The sequence below is a fragment of the Saccopteryx leptura genome, chromosome 6 (genome assembly GCF_036850995.1).
Source record: "Saccopteryx leptura isolate mSacLep1 chromosome 6, mSacLep1_pri_phased_curated, whole genome shotgun sequence".
NCBI lineage: Eukaryota > Metazoa > Chordata > Mammalia > Chiroptera > Emballonuridae > Saccopteryx > Saccopteryx leptura.
The window spans coordinates 141797434-141814882 of record NC_089508.1 but is presented as its reverse complement, the minus strand read 5'-3'; the positions used below and the strand labels follow the sequence as shown (position 1 = coordinate 141814882).

The 17449-nt window shown below is 38.1% G+C and overlaps 1 protein-coding gene across 1 annotated transcript in view; it reads left to right on the top strand.

The window, feature by feature from the left end:
* The window catches only part of POU6F2 (POU class 6 homeobox 2), a 609603-nt gene that overhangs the window by 531901 nt on the left and 60253 nt on the right, over positions 1–17449 (top strand). The window lies entirely within an intron of this gene.

Sequence of the window (17449 nt, the reverse complement as noted above, 5' to 3'; positions counted from 1 at the left end):
TAAGGGTGGCTCTATCTTCAAGACCCCAATAAATGTAAAAGCTGCTTGAAAAGCAAATGCGATGAAGCTGATGGTGTCGGGTGCACTCCATTTGGAGGCCTGACACTCAGTTCCAAAACCCAGTCCCTGGTTTTCCCTTCGAGTTACTTATGCGGCAGTGAGTTCATGCATCCTTGCGTGGCCTGCTCTGTGGAGAACAGGAATTGTGATATCTTGAACACTGTTTTTATTTTACATAAAACTAAACAGAGAAGCATTATAAGCTAAACCATCTCCATCTACGTCCCAGCGAAAAAAGCTGACCTTGTTATATTTCCTGGGCGGGTGGGATTGTCCCGTCAGAACCCCGAGGGCTGAACGATGGAGCTTGTCAAAGAGCGGCCCCAGGTAATGAATCATCTTATCACAGGCCACACATATTAAAGGAGGGTTGTATGAACACTGTGCCCTCCACAGTCACCTTTCAATGTCAGCTTTAACCCTTGTTCCAATCGCTTTTCACCAGAGGATCATTTTATGCAGCAGCTTTAAATGGGGGCTCTCAACAGCTCATTAAGATTTCTGGAGGGATAGAGTATTGGTGTGGAGGAAAAGTTGGTTAAAGTATCTATAACTCATTCTCAGATCAGCTCAGTCCCAGAAGCTGTTCCTAGAGTTGTGCACAGAACAGAGCAGCCCCTTCATGCTTGCCAGACCACTGGCCCGAGAGGTAAACTTGAAGAGTGCAAGATAGAACCCCGACCCACTGATGTGTATTTCCCTCTAATTTTTCTGTTCTGGAGTCCAGTAAAATGTACCACTGAGGCCTGACCAGGCATCCACTGACTGATGCGCAGTGGATAGAGCATCAGACTGGGACGCAGAGGACCCAGGTTTGAGACCCCAAGGTCGCTGGCTTGAGTGCGGGCTCATCTGGTTTGAGCAAGGGGTCAGTCTGCTGTAGCCTCCCCCCCCCCACCCGGTCAAGGCACATATGAGAAAGCTATCAATGAACAACTAAGGTGCCGCAATGAAGAATTGATACTTCTCATCTCTCTTTCCCTTCCTGTCTGTCTGTCCCTATCTGTCCCTCTCTCTATCTCTTTCTCTGTCTGTCACACACACAAAAAAATGTACCACTGAGAACTTGTGATGGAAAAAATGCTTTATTGTTCAGAATAAATGACTAGGAGTTTTTTCGTCTGATCATTTGGCAGGTGCACACCCATCGCCTTATCAGTGGCTAGAGCTTCAGCCTTCGCCCACAGTTACCTGTAAGGAAACAAGCCTCAAAGTCGAAGTGTGACGGGTGCTCTGCGTGCAGTGAATTACCATTGATTTTGTTTATATATATTTTTTATTTTAAAAACAGTATTGCGATAGTTGATTTTATGTGGTACACAAACCTCCCAAAGTGAAAAAATTACATTTACAGAGAAATCAGTATTGCCCACTCGTGAAATCTTGTCTGAGTGTTTTAGAAACGTTCCAAATGGCATCATTCCCCACTCCCAGTGCCAGAAGAGACCTAGACACCCACAGTTCCAAAGTAGATGAATTGGCCACACTCACGTAGCACTGTGATTTTTAAAATCTTAGTAATATAAACACAATCATGTTCCCAGAAAAAGGTTCAGCCCTGAATCTGTGGGCACAAAGATGGTCTTATGAAGTCATCAGTAATATTACACTCCCAAAAAGAGGACAAAATTATCTGCTGTGTGTGTGTTTCTTTGGCTTGTATTAATGTGGTACAAAAAATAAGAATATATTGCAGTCAGGTTAATATAATTAGCCTTGCTCAAAATACTGCATAATACAAGATTACTTTACATAGCCCATTTTCAATTCCTTAAAAATCTCCACAAATTTCCTAAAAATGGTACAAAAAGAAAACTCTTTATATATTTAGATATTCTTTTCTTGTAAGTTCTTGACATTAACTATTTTTCATATTTGAAAATTAACTGAGAAGTAATAACATTGAAGTCTAAATGAACATTGGAAAAACATGTTTTACTCACTGATAATTTGGTGAGGTAAGCCTATAGAGAAGGCATCTTCACCACTAAGAGTCTTTTGGCTATCTAGAAACCGAGATGGGATGACCAATAGCTAAGAGCCCTGACTGAATTCAGACCTGTCTAGGATTAGGTTTAGGCTTCACCTTCTTCTAGTTATATGACTTTGGGACAATGATATAACCTTCCTAAGTCAGAGCCTCATTGTCAAACTCCTGTGACAACCTCTGTGAGGCAGCCTGAGCCAGTGGCTCATGTAGCTAGGCAAGGGGTACTGGAAGCAGATGCCCCTCCTCCTGGAGAGACATGCCCTAATCTCTCTTCAAGCTCTTAACTTTCAACTCTCAACAAGAAGAAATCTCACTACCAGGGACATGCAGTTTTGCTTTTTTTGTCTGGAATCTATGTTTCTATTTCCTGGATCTCAGTAATTTAAAGGGCTGGGAAATCTTGATATAGAAAAATATTTAAGGATGTTTGTTTTCTGTTCTTCTCCCTACCCCAATTTGTAATTATGAACAAACTTGGAGGTAAAACTTCAGTCAATTTTTATACGTTTCTGACTCTGCCATTTATGTGCAGGCAACACTGTTCTAAAGAGTGATTATTTTGAACAGAAATACTAAATTTTAAAGTACATATCTTAACCGAAGGCTGTTAAAGTATTTTATTTTATTATTTACCTTTTTAGTTCAAAGTTTTTTATTAATTTTTTTAATTTATTGTGTTCATATGGATTCAAGTGTCCCACTCAATATAACACCCTCAACCACTACCCTCATGTCCCCCATTACACCCCCTTTGTCTTCCCTCTCCCACTCTCTCTCCCCCCTTTTCTCTGAGACTTGCAATCCTGTTACCTGCATCTATGTTATGTATATATAATTTCACTAATCCCTTAACCTTTTCTGATCCCATTCCTCATCCCTCTTTCCTCTGACTGCTGTCCCTCTGCTTCCTGTGACCCTGCCTCTCCCTCTATTCCATTCCTCAGTTCACCATGTTCATTAGATTCCATATATAAATGAGATAATATGATATTAGTTTTTCTCTGCCTGGTTTATTTCACTTAGCATAATAATCTCCAGGTCCATACATGCTATCACAAAAGGTAAGATGTCCTTCTTTTTCATAGCCACATAATATTTCATTACGTAAATGTACCACTGCTTTTTTTTTTTTTTTTTTTATAATAATTTTATTTTTTTAATGGGGCGACATCAATAAATCAGGATACATATATTCAAAGATAACAAGTCCAGGTTATCTTGTCGTTCAATTATGTTGCATACCCACCACCCAAAGTCAGATTGTCCTCTGTCACCTTCTATCTTGTTTTCTTTGTGCCCCTCCCCACCCCCTTTCCCTCTCCCATTCCCTCCTCCCCCCCGTAACCACCACACTCTTATCAATGTCTCTTAGTTTCACTATTATGTCCCACCTACGTATGGAATAATACAGTTCCTGGTTTTTTCTGATTTACTTATTTCGCTTCGTATCATGTTATCAAGATCCCACCATTTTGCTGTAAATGTTCCAATGTCATCATTTCTTATGGCTGAGTAGTATTCCATAGTGTATATGTGCCACATCTTCTTTATCCAGTCATCTATTGATGGGCTTTTTGGTTGTTTCCATGTCCTGGCCACTGTGAACAATGCTGCAATAAACATGGGGCTGCATGTGTCTTTACGTATCAATGTTTCTGAGTTTTTGGGATATATACCCAGTAGAGGGATTGCTGGGTCATAAGGTAGTTCTATTTTCAGTTTTTTGAGGAACCACCATACTTTCTTCCATAATGGTTGTACTACTTTACATTCCCACCAACAGTGTATGAGGGTTCCTTTTTCTCCACAGCCTCTCCAACATTTGTTATTACCTGTCTTATTGATAATAGCTAATCTAACAGGTGTGAGGTGGAATCTCATTGCAGTTTTGATTTGCATTTCTCTAATGACTAACGAAGATGAGCATCTTTTCATATATCTGTTGGCCATTTGTATTTCTTCCTGGGAGAAGTGTCTGTTCATGTCCTCTTCCCATTTTTTTATTGGATTGTTTGTTTGTTTGTTGTTGAGTTTTATGAGTTCTTTGTATATTTTGGATATTAGGCCCTTATCTGAGCTGTTGTTTGAAAATATCATTTCCCATTTAGTTGGCTGTCTGTTTATTTTGTTATCAGTTTCTCTTGCTGAGCAAAAACTTCTTAGTCTGACATAGTCCCATTCATTAATTTTTGCTTCACTTCTCTTGCCATTGGAGTCAAATTCATAAAATGCTCTTTAAAACCCAGGTCCATGAGTTGAGTACCTATGTCTTCTTCTATGTACTTAATTGTTTCAGGTCTTATGTTTAGATCTTTGATCCATTTTGAGTTAATTTTTGTACAGGGGGAGAGACTGTAGTCCAGTTTCATTCTTTTGCATGTGGCTTTCCAGTTTTCCCAGCACCATTTATTGAAGAGGCTTTCTTTTCTCCATTGTGTGTTGTTGGCCCCTTTATCAAAAATTATTTGACTATATATATGTGGTTTTATTTCTGGACTTTCTATTCTGTTCCATTGGTCTGATTGTCTATTTTTCTGCCAATACCATGCTGTTTTGATTGTCGTGGCCCTATAATATAGTTTGAAGTCAGGTATTGTAATGCCCCCAGCTTCATTCTTTTTCTTTAGGATTGCTTTGGCTATTCGGGGTTTTTTATAGTTCCATATAAGTCTCATGATTTTTTGCTCTATTTCTTTAAAAAACGTCATTGGAAGTTTGATGGGAATTGCATTAAATTTGTATATTACTTTGGGTAATATACCCATCTTGATTATATTTATTCTTCCTAGCCAAGAACAAGGTATATTCTTCCATCTCATTATATCTTTTTCGATTTCCCTTAACAATGGTTTATAGTTTTCATTATATAAGTCCTTTACATTCTTTGTTATGTTTATTCCTAAGTATTTTATTTTTTTTGTTGCAATCGTGAAGGGGATTATTCTTTTGAGTTCCTTCTCAGTTGTTTCATTGTTGGCATATAGAAAGGCTATTGACTTCTGTATGTTAATTTTGTATCCTGCGACCTTACTGTATTGGCTTATTGTTTCTAGTAGTCTTTTTGTGGATTCTTTGGGATTTTCGATGTATAGGATCATATCATCTGCAAAAAGTGATACCTTTACTTCTTCTTTTCCGATATGGATGCCTTTTATTTCTTTGTCTTGTCTGATTGCTCTGGCTAGAACTTCTAGTACCACATTAAATAAGAGTGGGGAGAGTGGACAACCCTGTCTTGTTCCTGATTTAAGGGGGAAAGCCTTCAGTTTAGTGCCATTTAATATGATGTTAGCTGATGGTTTATCATATATGGCCTTTATCATGTTGAGATATTTTCCTTCTATACCCATTTTGTTGAGAGTCTTAAACATAAAATTGTGTTGTATTTTATCAAAAGCCTTTTCTGCGTCTATTGATAAGATCATGTGGTTTTTGTTCTTTGTTTTGTTGATATGGTGTATTACGTTAACCATTTTACGTATGTTGAACCATCCTTGAGATTCTGGGATGAATCCCACTTGATCATGATGTATTATTTTTTTAATATGTTTTTGTATTCGATTTGCTAGTATTTTGTTTAGTATTTTAGCATCTGTATTCATTAGAGATATTGGTCTGTAGTTTTCTTTTTTTGTGCCATCCTTGCCTGGTTTTGGTATGAGGGTTATGTTGGCCTCATAAAATGTGTTTGGAAGTATTGCTTCTTCTTCAATTTTTTGGAAGACTTTCAGTAGAATAGGAACCAAGTCTTCTTTGAATGTTTGATAAAATTCGCTTGTATAGCCGTCAGGGCCTGGACTTTTATTTTTGGGGAGGTTTTTAATGTTTTATTCTATTTCTTCTTTACTGATAGGTCTGTTTAGGCTTTCTGCTTCTTCTTGACTCAGTCTAGGAAGGTTGTATTGTTCTAGGAATTTATCCATTTCTTCTAGGTTGTTGAATTTAGTGGCATAAAGTTTTTCATAGTATTCTACAATAATTCTTTGTATATCTACGGTGTCCGTGGTGATTTCTCCTCTTTCATTTTGGATTTTGTTTATATGAGTTCTTTCTCTTTTTTCCTTGGTAAGTCTTGCCAAGGGTTTGTCAATTTTGTTGATCTTTTCAAAGAATCAGCTCCTTGTTCTATTAATTTTTTCTATAGTTTTTCTGTTCTCTAATTCATTTATTTCTGCTCTGATTTTTATTATCTCCTTTCTTCGGCTGGTTTTGGGTTGTCTTTGTTCTTCTTTTTCTAGTTCCTTAAGGTGGGAAGTTAAGTGGTTCACTTGGGCTCTCTCTTGTTTGTTCATATATGCCTGAAGTGATATGAACTTCCCTCTTATTACTGCTTTTGCTGCATCCCATAGATTCTGATATGTCGTATTGTCATTTTCATTAGTCTGTATATATCTTTTGATCTCTGCACTTATTTCTTCTTTGACCCATTCATTTTTTAAAAGTATGTTGTTTAGTTTCTACATTTTTGTGGGATTTTTTCCCTCTTTTTTGCAGTTGAATTCTAGTTTCAAGGCTTTATGATCAGAAAATATGCTTGGTACAACTTCAATTTTTCTGAATTTGCTGATGTTTTTGTGGCCCAACATATGGTCAATTCTTGAGAATGATCCATGTACACTGGAGAAAAATGTATACTCAGTCACTTTGGGATGAAATGTCCTGTAGATGTCTATCATGTCCAGGTGCTCTAGTGTTTTGTTTAAGGCCACTATGTCTTTGTTGATTCTCTGTTTGGATGACCGATCTACAGCCGTCAGCGGTGTATTGAGGTCTCCAAGTACGATTGTGTTTTTGTCAGTTTTTGTTTTAAGATCAATAAGTAGCTGTCTTATATATTTTGGTGCTCCTTGGTTTGGTGCATATATAATAAGAATTGTTATGTCTTCTTGATTCAGTGTCCCCTTAGCCATTATGAAATGGCCATTTTTGTCTCTGAGTACTTTTCCTGTCTTGTAGTCAGCATTATCCGATATGAGTATTGCTACACCTGCTTTTTTTTGGATGTTATTTGCTTGGAGTATTGTTTTCCACCCTTTCACTTTGAATTTGTTTTTATCCTTGTTACTTAGATGAGTTTCCTGTAGGCAGCATACAGTTGGATTTTCTTTTTTAATCCATTCTGCTACTCTGTGCCTTTTTATTGGTGAGTTTAACCCGTTTACATTTAGTGTAATTATTGATACTTGTGAGTTCCCTATTGCCATTTTATATCTTGCTTTCTGTTAGTTTTGTGTCTTGTTTGATCCTTCTCTTTCGTTTTTCTATCTTTTGTTTTTATTTGGTTGTATTCCATACATCTTTCCTCTGTTGCTATCTTTTTTATCTCATGTGCTTCTGTGGTGGTTTTTTCAATGGTAGTTACCTTTGAGTAATGAAAAGGGTCCCTACCCTGTTTATTGTAGCGAACTATTTTGTGAGTACTTTTGCACTCCATCGTCCTTTGCTACTGTTAATCTTCATCTTCTCCCCCTCTTTCTTTTTGTTGTTGTCACAGTTTAAATTTGGTTTTATTTGTTCTTCTTGGAGCTTTTACTTGTGGCTCTGTTTTTTTTTTTTGTTCTTTGTATCTGATTGGAGAACCCCCTTTAGTCATTCCTGGAGTGGGGGTTTTCTGATGATAAATTCCCTCATCTTTTCTGTATCTGTGAATGTTTTTATTTCTCCTTCATATTTGAAGGATAGCTTTGATGGGTATAGTATTCGTGGCTGAAAGTTCCTCTCTTTCAGGACTTTAAATATTGGGGTCCACTCTCTTCTAGCTTGTAGAGTTTCTGCTGAGAAATCTGATGATAATCTAATGGGCCTTCCTTTATATGTTGTATTCTTCTTTTCCCTGGCTGCCTTGAGAATTTTTTCTTTGCTATTGGTTTGTGTCAATTTCATTATGATATGCCTTGGAGTAGGTTTGTTGGGGTTAAGAAAACTCGGAGTTCTGTTTGCTTCTTGAACTTGAGGCTTTAGTTCTTTCCACAGGCTTGGGAAGTTCTCATCTATTATTTGTTTGAGTATGTTCTCCATTCCATTTTCTCTCTCTTCTCCCTCTGTTATACCTATTATTCTTATGTTATTCTTTTTGATGGAGTCAGATAATTCTTGTAGGGCTATCTCATTTTTTTTAATTTTTGAGTCTCTTTCTTCTTCTCTCTGCTGTGCCTCAAGTTGCTTGTCTTCTATTTCACTAATCCTCTCTTCTATCTGACCTGTTCTATTAGCTAAGCTTGTTACTTCGTTTTTCAGCTCGTGAATTGAGTTTTTCATCTCTGTTTGATTTGTTTTTATAGTTTCAATTTCCTTGGACATATATTCTTTGTGTTCATTGAGTTGTTTTCTGAGCTCCCTAAATTGTCTTTCTGTGTTTTCTTGTATATCTCGGAGGATTTTTAGGATTTCTATCTTGAATTCTCTGTCATTTAGCTCCAAGGTTTCCAATATATTAAATTTTTTCTCCATAGATTTTTCCTCATCTAGCTGTGTTACCTCTCTTTCTTTTGTATCCATGATATTCGATTTTCTCTTCCTTAATGGCATCTGAGGATGGTTTTTTTGATAGTATTAATGAGATGTAATAAAGAATAAAAAGTAAAAAAAAATAATAAAAAAAATAAAAAATTGAAAATAGTTGTTTTTTTAAAAAAAAATTAATAATGAAATAAAGAAAAATAAAATAAAATAAAAAATTTTTTAAAAAGGAAATTATTCCCCCCCTCCTTTTTTCCTCTCCTCTCCTCTCCCCTCTTTCTTGAGAAAATCTTGTGGTGAACTGTGAATTATAACAGACAATGCCTGTGATGGAGGGCCTGAATTGGGGAAAAGTAATAAAGGGGCAAAAAAAAAAAAAAAAAGAAAAGAAAAAAAAAGAAAAACGAGAAAAAGAAAAAAAAAAAAAAGAAAAAAAATGAGCATATGGACCCACAAAAAGCAAATAAGGAAAAAATTTGGGTCAAGAATAAAATGATTTGCTTTTAGGTGTTGGTTGTCTAAGAGTTATGATGAGAGGAATAAGAGGAAAATGGAAAAATGGGGAGACAAATTAAAAAATTACTATTGTATTTAGTGGAACAAGAACTAGATAAAATGGAGAGCCAGGGATGGGAGCACTGCTGGTGAGTTAAAAAGGTGAAGTAAAATCTCCCCAAAATGCTACAAACATAATTTTGAGTCCCAGATAAGATAATTTGTTTGTTATTGAGGTTTGAATGAGAGGAGATGTAAAGGAGAAAGGAAGAAACTAATATAGAGGGAGAAAAGAAAGAGAGAGAGAGAAAAAAAGAGGGAACCACTAATAGAAGAAAAAGAAAGGAGAGAGAGAGAGAGAGAGAGTTAAGGGTTTTGGAGTCAACCCTCATAGAGAGAAAGGAAGAGAAGAGAAAAGATAATGGGAGATGTAACACTTATGGGTAGTGTAGTTCAAGGAGAGGAGAGAGTAAGACCGGCAGAGAGTTAATCGGCCAAATTGGAGGAGGAAAAAAAGTATCAAGAATGAAGATAAGAGAAACAAACGAACAAATATAATAAAATGGGATAGGTTATAAAGTCTGCAGATTATTCTTGATTTTGAGAGGTTATCTTCTTGCTTTTTCTTTTCTCTCCCTCTTCCTGGTCGGTGACTCTGTACCCCGGGTTCTGCCCCTTTGGCACGCTCAGGTAGAGGTTTGCAGTTGATAAGTCTCTATGGCAATGTCATGTATTGTGCTTTAGTCTTGTTGGCAGTCGAGGCTATTAGCATTTATAGGCTCCGACAGTGAGAGAGTCCGTGTTCCTGGAGCCTTTCTCCTAGTCTTTCCTTCCTCAATTAGTAGCCTGATAATCCAGCTATGGGGTTGCTGCTGCCTCTGCCTGGATAGTAAGAGGCTCAAAGAGCTGGCAACTCCCCACTCTATTTCCACTCAGCACAGGGCTCTGGGTAAGGCTCAGTCAGTCAGAGCTGCTAGCATAATCAGGCGGGCTTTCCGCCCACTCAAAGACCTCTGGTTCTGTCTGCCACTCTGTCCGGTAACACAGGCGGGCACCCACTTCCGGGGTGCTTGGAGGAAACTCTCACTCACTGGCTGCGCGCACAGACCAGGATATCCGGCCAGCAGTCTCATGCTCTGAGTGAAACCCCCAACCGCAGGGAAAAGTTGCAGCGTTGGAATTGAGTCTCGCTCCATCCCCGTGTGCGGCTTTTGCAAGGCGCTGGGGCGGCCCGAGATTCCGCTTTGGCCCACACAAAGGCCCCTGACTCTGCCCCTCTGTGCGATAACACAGGCGCGCACTGCCGAGGCACTTGGAGGAATCTCTCATTCACTATCTGCGCGCGCAAACCCGGATATGAGGCCGGCCACGTTTCCCTCTGAGTGAAACCCCCAGCAGCACGGAAAATTTCCACCGTTGGAATTAGTTCTCACTCCCTCCCATGCGTGGCTTTCCCAGGGCGCTGGGGCTGCCCAGAGACTCTGCCCTTGGCCCACAGAAAGGCCTCTGACCCTGCCTCTCCGTGGGGCAACACGGGCACCCACTCTCGGGGCCTAGGAAGAAATCTCTCGCCCACTAACTGCGCACCAACCAGGAGACTGGGTAAAATGGCCGCCCCGCTTGTCTTTCTTTGTTTGGGTTTGGCGCGAGTGTTAGCTTGTATTGCCCGGGTTGCCACAGGATCAGTTTTTCCTCGGCTTGGATCTCCGTGCCACAGCCTGGTTCAGCCGTTTGTGCCGTGGCCTGAATCTATTCACCCCCTTTGCCCGCCTCAGTTTCTATATTCACAGTTACCAGAGAAAGCCGCCCTGTTTAGGTTAGTGAGGAAGGCGGAGCATTTCTTACTCCCTATTTCCTTCGGGGTTTGGTTATATATTTAGCCAATTTTTCACTCGACCATACCTTTGGGTGTATTGTGAAGCATCTGGAGGCTCCAAGTATAGGTTTTTCTGTTTCTGGTTGAAGATCTTGTTGAGTTTTGGGGGAGATTTATCGGAATCGCTCCCTACCCCGCCATTACTCTGACGTCATCTCCCACCACTGCTTTTTTATTCATTCATCCGCTGTCAGACACTTGGGCTGTTTCCAGATCTTGGCTATTATAAAAAATAATGCTGCAATAAACATCAGGGTGCATATCTTATTTTGAATTAGTGTTTTTGGATTTCTAGGATATATTCCTAAAAGTGGGATGGCTGGATCAAAAGGCTGTTCCATTTTTAATTTTCTGAGGAAACACCATACTGTTTTCCACAGTGGCTGTACCAGTCTGTATTCCCACCAGCAGTGCAGGAGGGTTCCCTTTTCTCCACATCCTTGCCAGCACTTATTCTGTGTTCTTTTGTTGATGAGCACCATTCTGAACAGGTGCGAGGTGGTATCTCATTATAGTATTTGCATTTCTGTGATGATTAGTGACATTAAACATTTTTCCATATGCCTATGTCCTTTTTAGAGAAGTGTCTATTCGTTCCTTTGCCCATTTTCTTAATTGGATTGTTTACCTTCCTGGTATTGAGTTTTAAAAGTTCTTTATAAATTTTGGTTATTAACCCCTTACCAGACATTTTGGCAAATATGTTCTCCCATTGTGTGGGTTGTCTTTTTATTTTGTTAATGGTGTCTTTTGCTGTGCAAAAGATTTTTAGTGTGATATAGTCCTATTTGTTTATTTTGCCCTTTATTTCACTTGCCCATGGAGATATGTCAGCAAAAATATTGCTACAAGAGATATCAGAGATTTTACAGCCTATGTTTTCTTCCAAGATCTTTATGGTTTTGCAACTTAATTTAAGTCTTTTTTTTTTTATCCATTTTGACTTTACCTTTGTGAATAGTGTAAGTTGGTGGTCTATTTTCTTTTTCTTTTCTTTCTTTTTTTTTTTTTTTTGCATGTACCTGTCCAATTTTCCCAAAACCATTTATTAAAGAGACTGTATTTACTCCACTATATGCTCTTACCTCCTTTGTCGAATATCAGTTGACCATAAAGGCATGGGTTTATTTCTGGGTTCTCTGTTCTGTTTCATTAATCTGTATGCATGTTTTTATGCCAGTACCAAGTTGTTTTGATTATAATGGCCTTGTACTACTATAACTTGATATTAGGATGTATGATACCTCCCACTTTATTCTTCATTTTCAAGATTGCTGAATCTATTCATGTTCTTTTAAGGTTCCATATAAATTTTTGGAATATTTGTTCTATATCTTTGAAGTATGCCATTGCTATTTTAATAGGAATTGCATTGAACCTATAGATTGCTTTGGGTAGTGTAAACATTTTAATGATGTTAATTCTTCCTATCTATGAAAATGGTATATGCTTCTTCTTGTTTGTATCTTCCTAAATTTGTATTTTAATGTCTTATAATTTTCTGAGTACAAGTCATTTATCTTCTTGGTTAAATTTACTCCTAGGTACTTCAATTTTATATTTTATTGTTGCTGCAATAGTAAATTGAATTGTTTCCTTAATTTCTCTTTCTGTTTATTATTGATATACAAAAATGCCACTGATTTCTAAACATTAATATTATATTTTTCCACCTTGCTGAATTCATTTATCAGATCTAGTAGTTTTTTGACTGAGACGTTTGGGATTTTTTATGTATAGTATTATGTCATCAGCAAATAATGATAGTTTTACTTCTTCTTTTCCAATTTAGATAATTTAGATGCCCTTTATTTCTTCTTCTAGTCTCATTGCTGTGGCTAGGACTTCCAGAACTATGTAGAATAAGAGTGGTGAAAGGGGACACCCCTCTCTTTCTGATCTTAAAGGGTTTGCTTTCAATTTTTGCCCATTGAGTATGATGTTGGCTGTTGGTTTGTCATTGATGGTCTTTATTATGATGAGGTCTGTTCCCTATATTTCCACTTTGCTCAGAGTTTTGATCATAAATGGCTGCTGAATTTTATTAAATGCCTTTTCTGCATCTATAGATATGATCTTGTGATTTTTATCTTTCATTTTGTTTATGTGATGAATCACGTTTATAAATTTGCAAATATTATACCAGCCTTGCCTCCTCAGAATAAATCCCACTTGATCATGATGTATGATCTTTTTAATGTATTGCTAAATCCAGTTTGCTGATATTTTGTTGAGAATTTTAGCATCTATGTTCATCAGAGATATTGGCCTATAGCTTTCTTTCTTTGTAGTGTCTTTACCTGGTTTTGGAATGAGGATAATGCTTGCCTCATAAAATAAGCTTGGAAATCTTCCTTCTTCTTGAATATTTTTTAATAGCTTGAGAAGGAAAGGTGTTAGTTCTTCTTTGAATATTTGTTAAAATTCACCTGTGAAGCCATCTGTTTCAGGACTTACATTTATTGGGAGTTTTTAGAGTACCACTTCAATTTCATTATTCATATGTCTACTCATATTCTGATTCTTCCTGGTTCAGTTTTGAAAGATTGTATGTTTCTAAGAATTTATTCATTTTGCCTAGGTTGTCCAATTTTTTGGCATATAGATCTTCATAGTATTTTCTTGCAATCCTTTGTTTTTCTGTGATGTCAATTGTTAATTCTCTACATTCATTTCTAATTTTTTTTATTTGGATCTTTTCTCTTTTTTTCTTAATGAGGCTGGTTAAAGGTTCATCAGTCTTGTTTAACTTTTCAAAGAACTAGCTCTTGGTTTCATTGATCTTTTGTATTTTTTTTTAGCTTTTATGTCATTTATTTCTACTCTGACCTTTATTATTTCCTTTTTTCTACTTCTCTGGGCTATATTTGTTGTTCTTTTTCTAGTTCTTTTTGGTGCAAGATTAGGTGGTTTATTTGGGCTTTTTCTTGCTTCTCAAGGTATGCCTGTAATACTATGAACTTACCTCTCAGGATTCCTTTCACTGTGACCCACAAATTTTGGGTCATTGTATGTTCATTTTTATTTGTTTTAAGGAAAATTTTTTTTATTTCTTCCTTGATCTCATTGTTAAACCATTTGTTATTTAAGAACATGCTATTTGGCCTCCAAATCTTTGAATGATTTTCAGTTTTGTCTTGTTTTTTTTTTTTTCTTTTTGTAGTTTATTTCTAGTTTCATGCCATTGTGATCAGGAAAGATGGTTGATATGATTCAGTCTTCTCAAATTTATTGAGACTTGTTTTATGTCCTAACATGTGGTCTGTCCTAGAAAATGTACCATGAGCACTTGAAAAGAATGTATATATATTCTGCTGCTTTGGGATGAAAGCTTCTGAAGATATCAATTAAATCTAGTTGATCTAGTGTGTCATTTAAGGCCACTGTGTCTTTGTAAATTTTCTGTCTGAAAGATCTATCCATTGATGTTAATGGGGTATTAAAATCCCCTACTATTATAGTATAGCTGACAATCTCGCACTTTATGTCCATCAAAATCTGCTTTATAAATTTAGGTGTTCCTATATTTGGTGCATAAATATTTACAGTGGTTATATCCACTTGTTGGATTGTTCCCTTTATCATTACGTAGTGACCTTCTCTGTCCTTACTATATAGCCTTTGTTCTAAAGTCTATTTTGTCAGATGTAAGAATTGCTACCCCAGCTTTTTTTCATTTCCACTTGCATGAAATACTTTTTTTTATCCCTTCACTTTCAATCTGTGTATCTTTTGTTCTGAGGTTGGTTTCTAGTAGCATATATACTGGTCTTGTTTTCTTATCCACACAGTTACCCTATGCCTTTTGATTGAGAATTTAATCCATTTACATTTAACATTATTATTGATATGCACTTATTTATTGCCATTTTATTCTTTAAACCTACATTTCTCTTTCTCTCAATTTCTTTTGTCCTTTGCTCTTTTTATACCAGGCTCTTTAACATTTCTTGAAGTACTGGTTTGGTTGTTATGAACTCTTTGAGCCTTTTTTTTTGTTTGGAAGCTCTTTATTTCTCTTTCAATTTTAAATGATAGCTTTGCTAGATATAGTAGTCTTGGTTGTAGATCCTTGTTTTGCATCACTTTGAATATTTCTTGCCAATCTCTTCTGGCCTGAAGTGTTTCTGTTGAGAAGTCAGATGTCATCTTTATGGAGACTTTTCTGTAGGTAATTAAGGGCTTTTTTCTTGCAGCTTTTAGTAGTCTTTCTTTGTTTCTTAATTTTGGCATTTTAATTATGATGTGTCTTGGTGTAGGCCTCCTTGGGTTCCTCTGTAATGGACTCACTCTGCTTCTTGAACTTGTGTGACTTTTTCCTTCATCAATTTAGGGAAGTTTTGGGCTATGATTTCTTCAAACAAGTTCTCTACCCGTTGTTCATTCTATTCTCCTTCAGGAACCCCTATGATGCAGATGTTGTTTCTCTTCATGTTGTCACAGAGGTCTCTCAGTTTCTTCTGTCTTTTTGAGCCTCTTTCTTTTGATGCTCTGCTTCTGTGCTTATGTTTATCTTGTCCTCTAAATGACTGATTCAATCCTCAGCTTCATCCATCCTGCTGAGTCTAGTGTTGGTATGTTCTGCTACCCATTATTGTTTGTATTGGTTTTGGGTTAGCATCAGAGTCCTGGGTTAGCATCAGAGTCCTTCCCTGAAGTTGACTTTGCCCTCCAGATAGTGACTAAGCCCCCTGACTAGAACCAACAATTGGCTTCAGCAGACCCACACCTCGAATGTCCATGCTCCCAGCCTCTCTCCCTTCCCCTTGTGGAACCTAGCCCAGCCAGGCAGGATATCCAGGACCTGGGCTGGCAACTGTGAAGCTCCACTCTATTCAATGTGTGCAAGCCACTGTGCTGGTGCTGACCACAGAAAACAGAACTCACTTCAGCTGGGCCTGGTGTCCAGTGAGCTCTCCCATAAGACACATCACCAGCAAGGGAAAGTAGGTCCTGAACTGATGCTCCCCACAGCTTGCCACTACATATGCTGGCCTTAGGCCTCCCTGGAGGGAACCTGTTACAGATCAGTTGGGGACACTGACTGCAACTGACCCTCAGCAACCTTCTTGGAGCTACAAGCAATCCAAAGTTTGTGGATGCCTCTGCTGGGCCCAAGTGCACATGGAAATATGAAGCCACACACATATGCTGGCTTTTACCCACACTGGGCCTGGGGGAAAGTCAGCAAAAGGCCCATGGTTCCCTGAGATTGCCTCGTGCTGCTGCTTCTGTCTGTTGGCTGTTTGTTGGGCTTGGCTGTTGATAAAACCTCTAGTAGAGCCTAGAGCCTGGGGTAGTTCAGGAATTAGGAAGGGTGATCAGTGTGGTTCTCATCCATGGCCCCTGGTATCAGTCTGCCCTGACTTTTTTCATGAACCTCAGTAGGGTGTGACCCCCAAGAGTCCAGTGGATATAGCCAAAGCCCAGAGATGTGGTCTTCCCACAGTCTGGACCATTTCTATTGAATCCCCCAGGAGTCTGAAGCACCAATCATAGTCTCAGGAGCATGCAGTGTGTGTGTGGGGGGGAGGGGAGTTCCAGCCTCAAAGCCAGAAAATAGAGCCCTGGGTAAGTGGTTTTAAACAAGATTTTCTGCACTGGCCCTTTACACCACAGCCCGTGTCTCTGAGAGCTCCCATCTCTTTCTCACAGACAGAAACCTCATGTCTTTTCACCACCAAATGCCATGTAGACACCTCTTCTAGGCTCTTGTGCTCTAGGCTGGGGCACCTGGCCTGGGGCTTAGGACCCTCCCCTCCCAGGGCCAACCTTCCTGCAGTGAGAGTCTCTCTGAACCCTCTGCCACCACTCGCTCCTGGGAGCGGGCAGCCCTTTTGGCATCTCCACCTTTCCTACCAGTCCTGGTATGGCTTCCTCTTTGATCCTTGGTTTTAGACTCCTCTTTTTTTAGTCCTAAATTGGTTTTTCAGAATGATTGTTCTAAAATTTAGTTGTAATCCAATTTGGTTCTAAGAGGTGGCAGTTGGAGCATCTGTCTACTCCATTGCCAACTTGGAATTCTCAAAAGTATTTTAAAATTATATCATACCGAACATCCTTCTAAGGTAGAAAGTCCTATTGGTAGTAAATGATCATGGATTTTATAATGACTATTATAGTGCTGAGAAAAATATTCTAGTTCCTTACTTACCAAGTCAGGAACTCATGCAAATGTGGAAGCAAGGCAATACCTTGAGTGTTAGCTATAGACTTGTCTGAATTCCCACATCAGTCAATAATTAGCTTTGTGACCTTAAGCAAATTATTTTAACTCTCTGAGCTTCAATTTCACTATTAAATAAGGACCATAAAATTCTTCTGTACCTTTTATGAGAAATCCTTAGATTATGAAGATTGAATGAGATACACGGGATAAAAGCCGACCATGGTGCCTGACTACATACTCAGTAAGTGGTTGCCATCATCATCATCATCATCATCATCATCATAATTGTAGCATTTTCTATGTTTTTTGTCTAGCATTTTCTGGAAACCTATACTTGGTTTGAAATACAGCAAAAGACAGTCGAGTGTATAGGCAAAAAATATGGGATCTGAAATCAGAC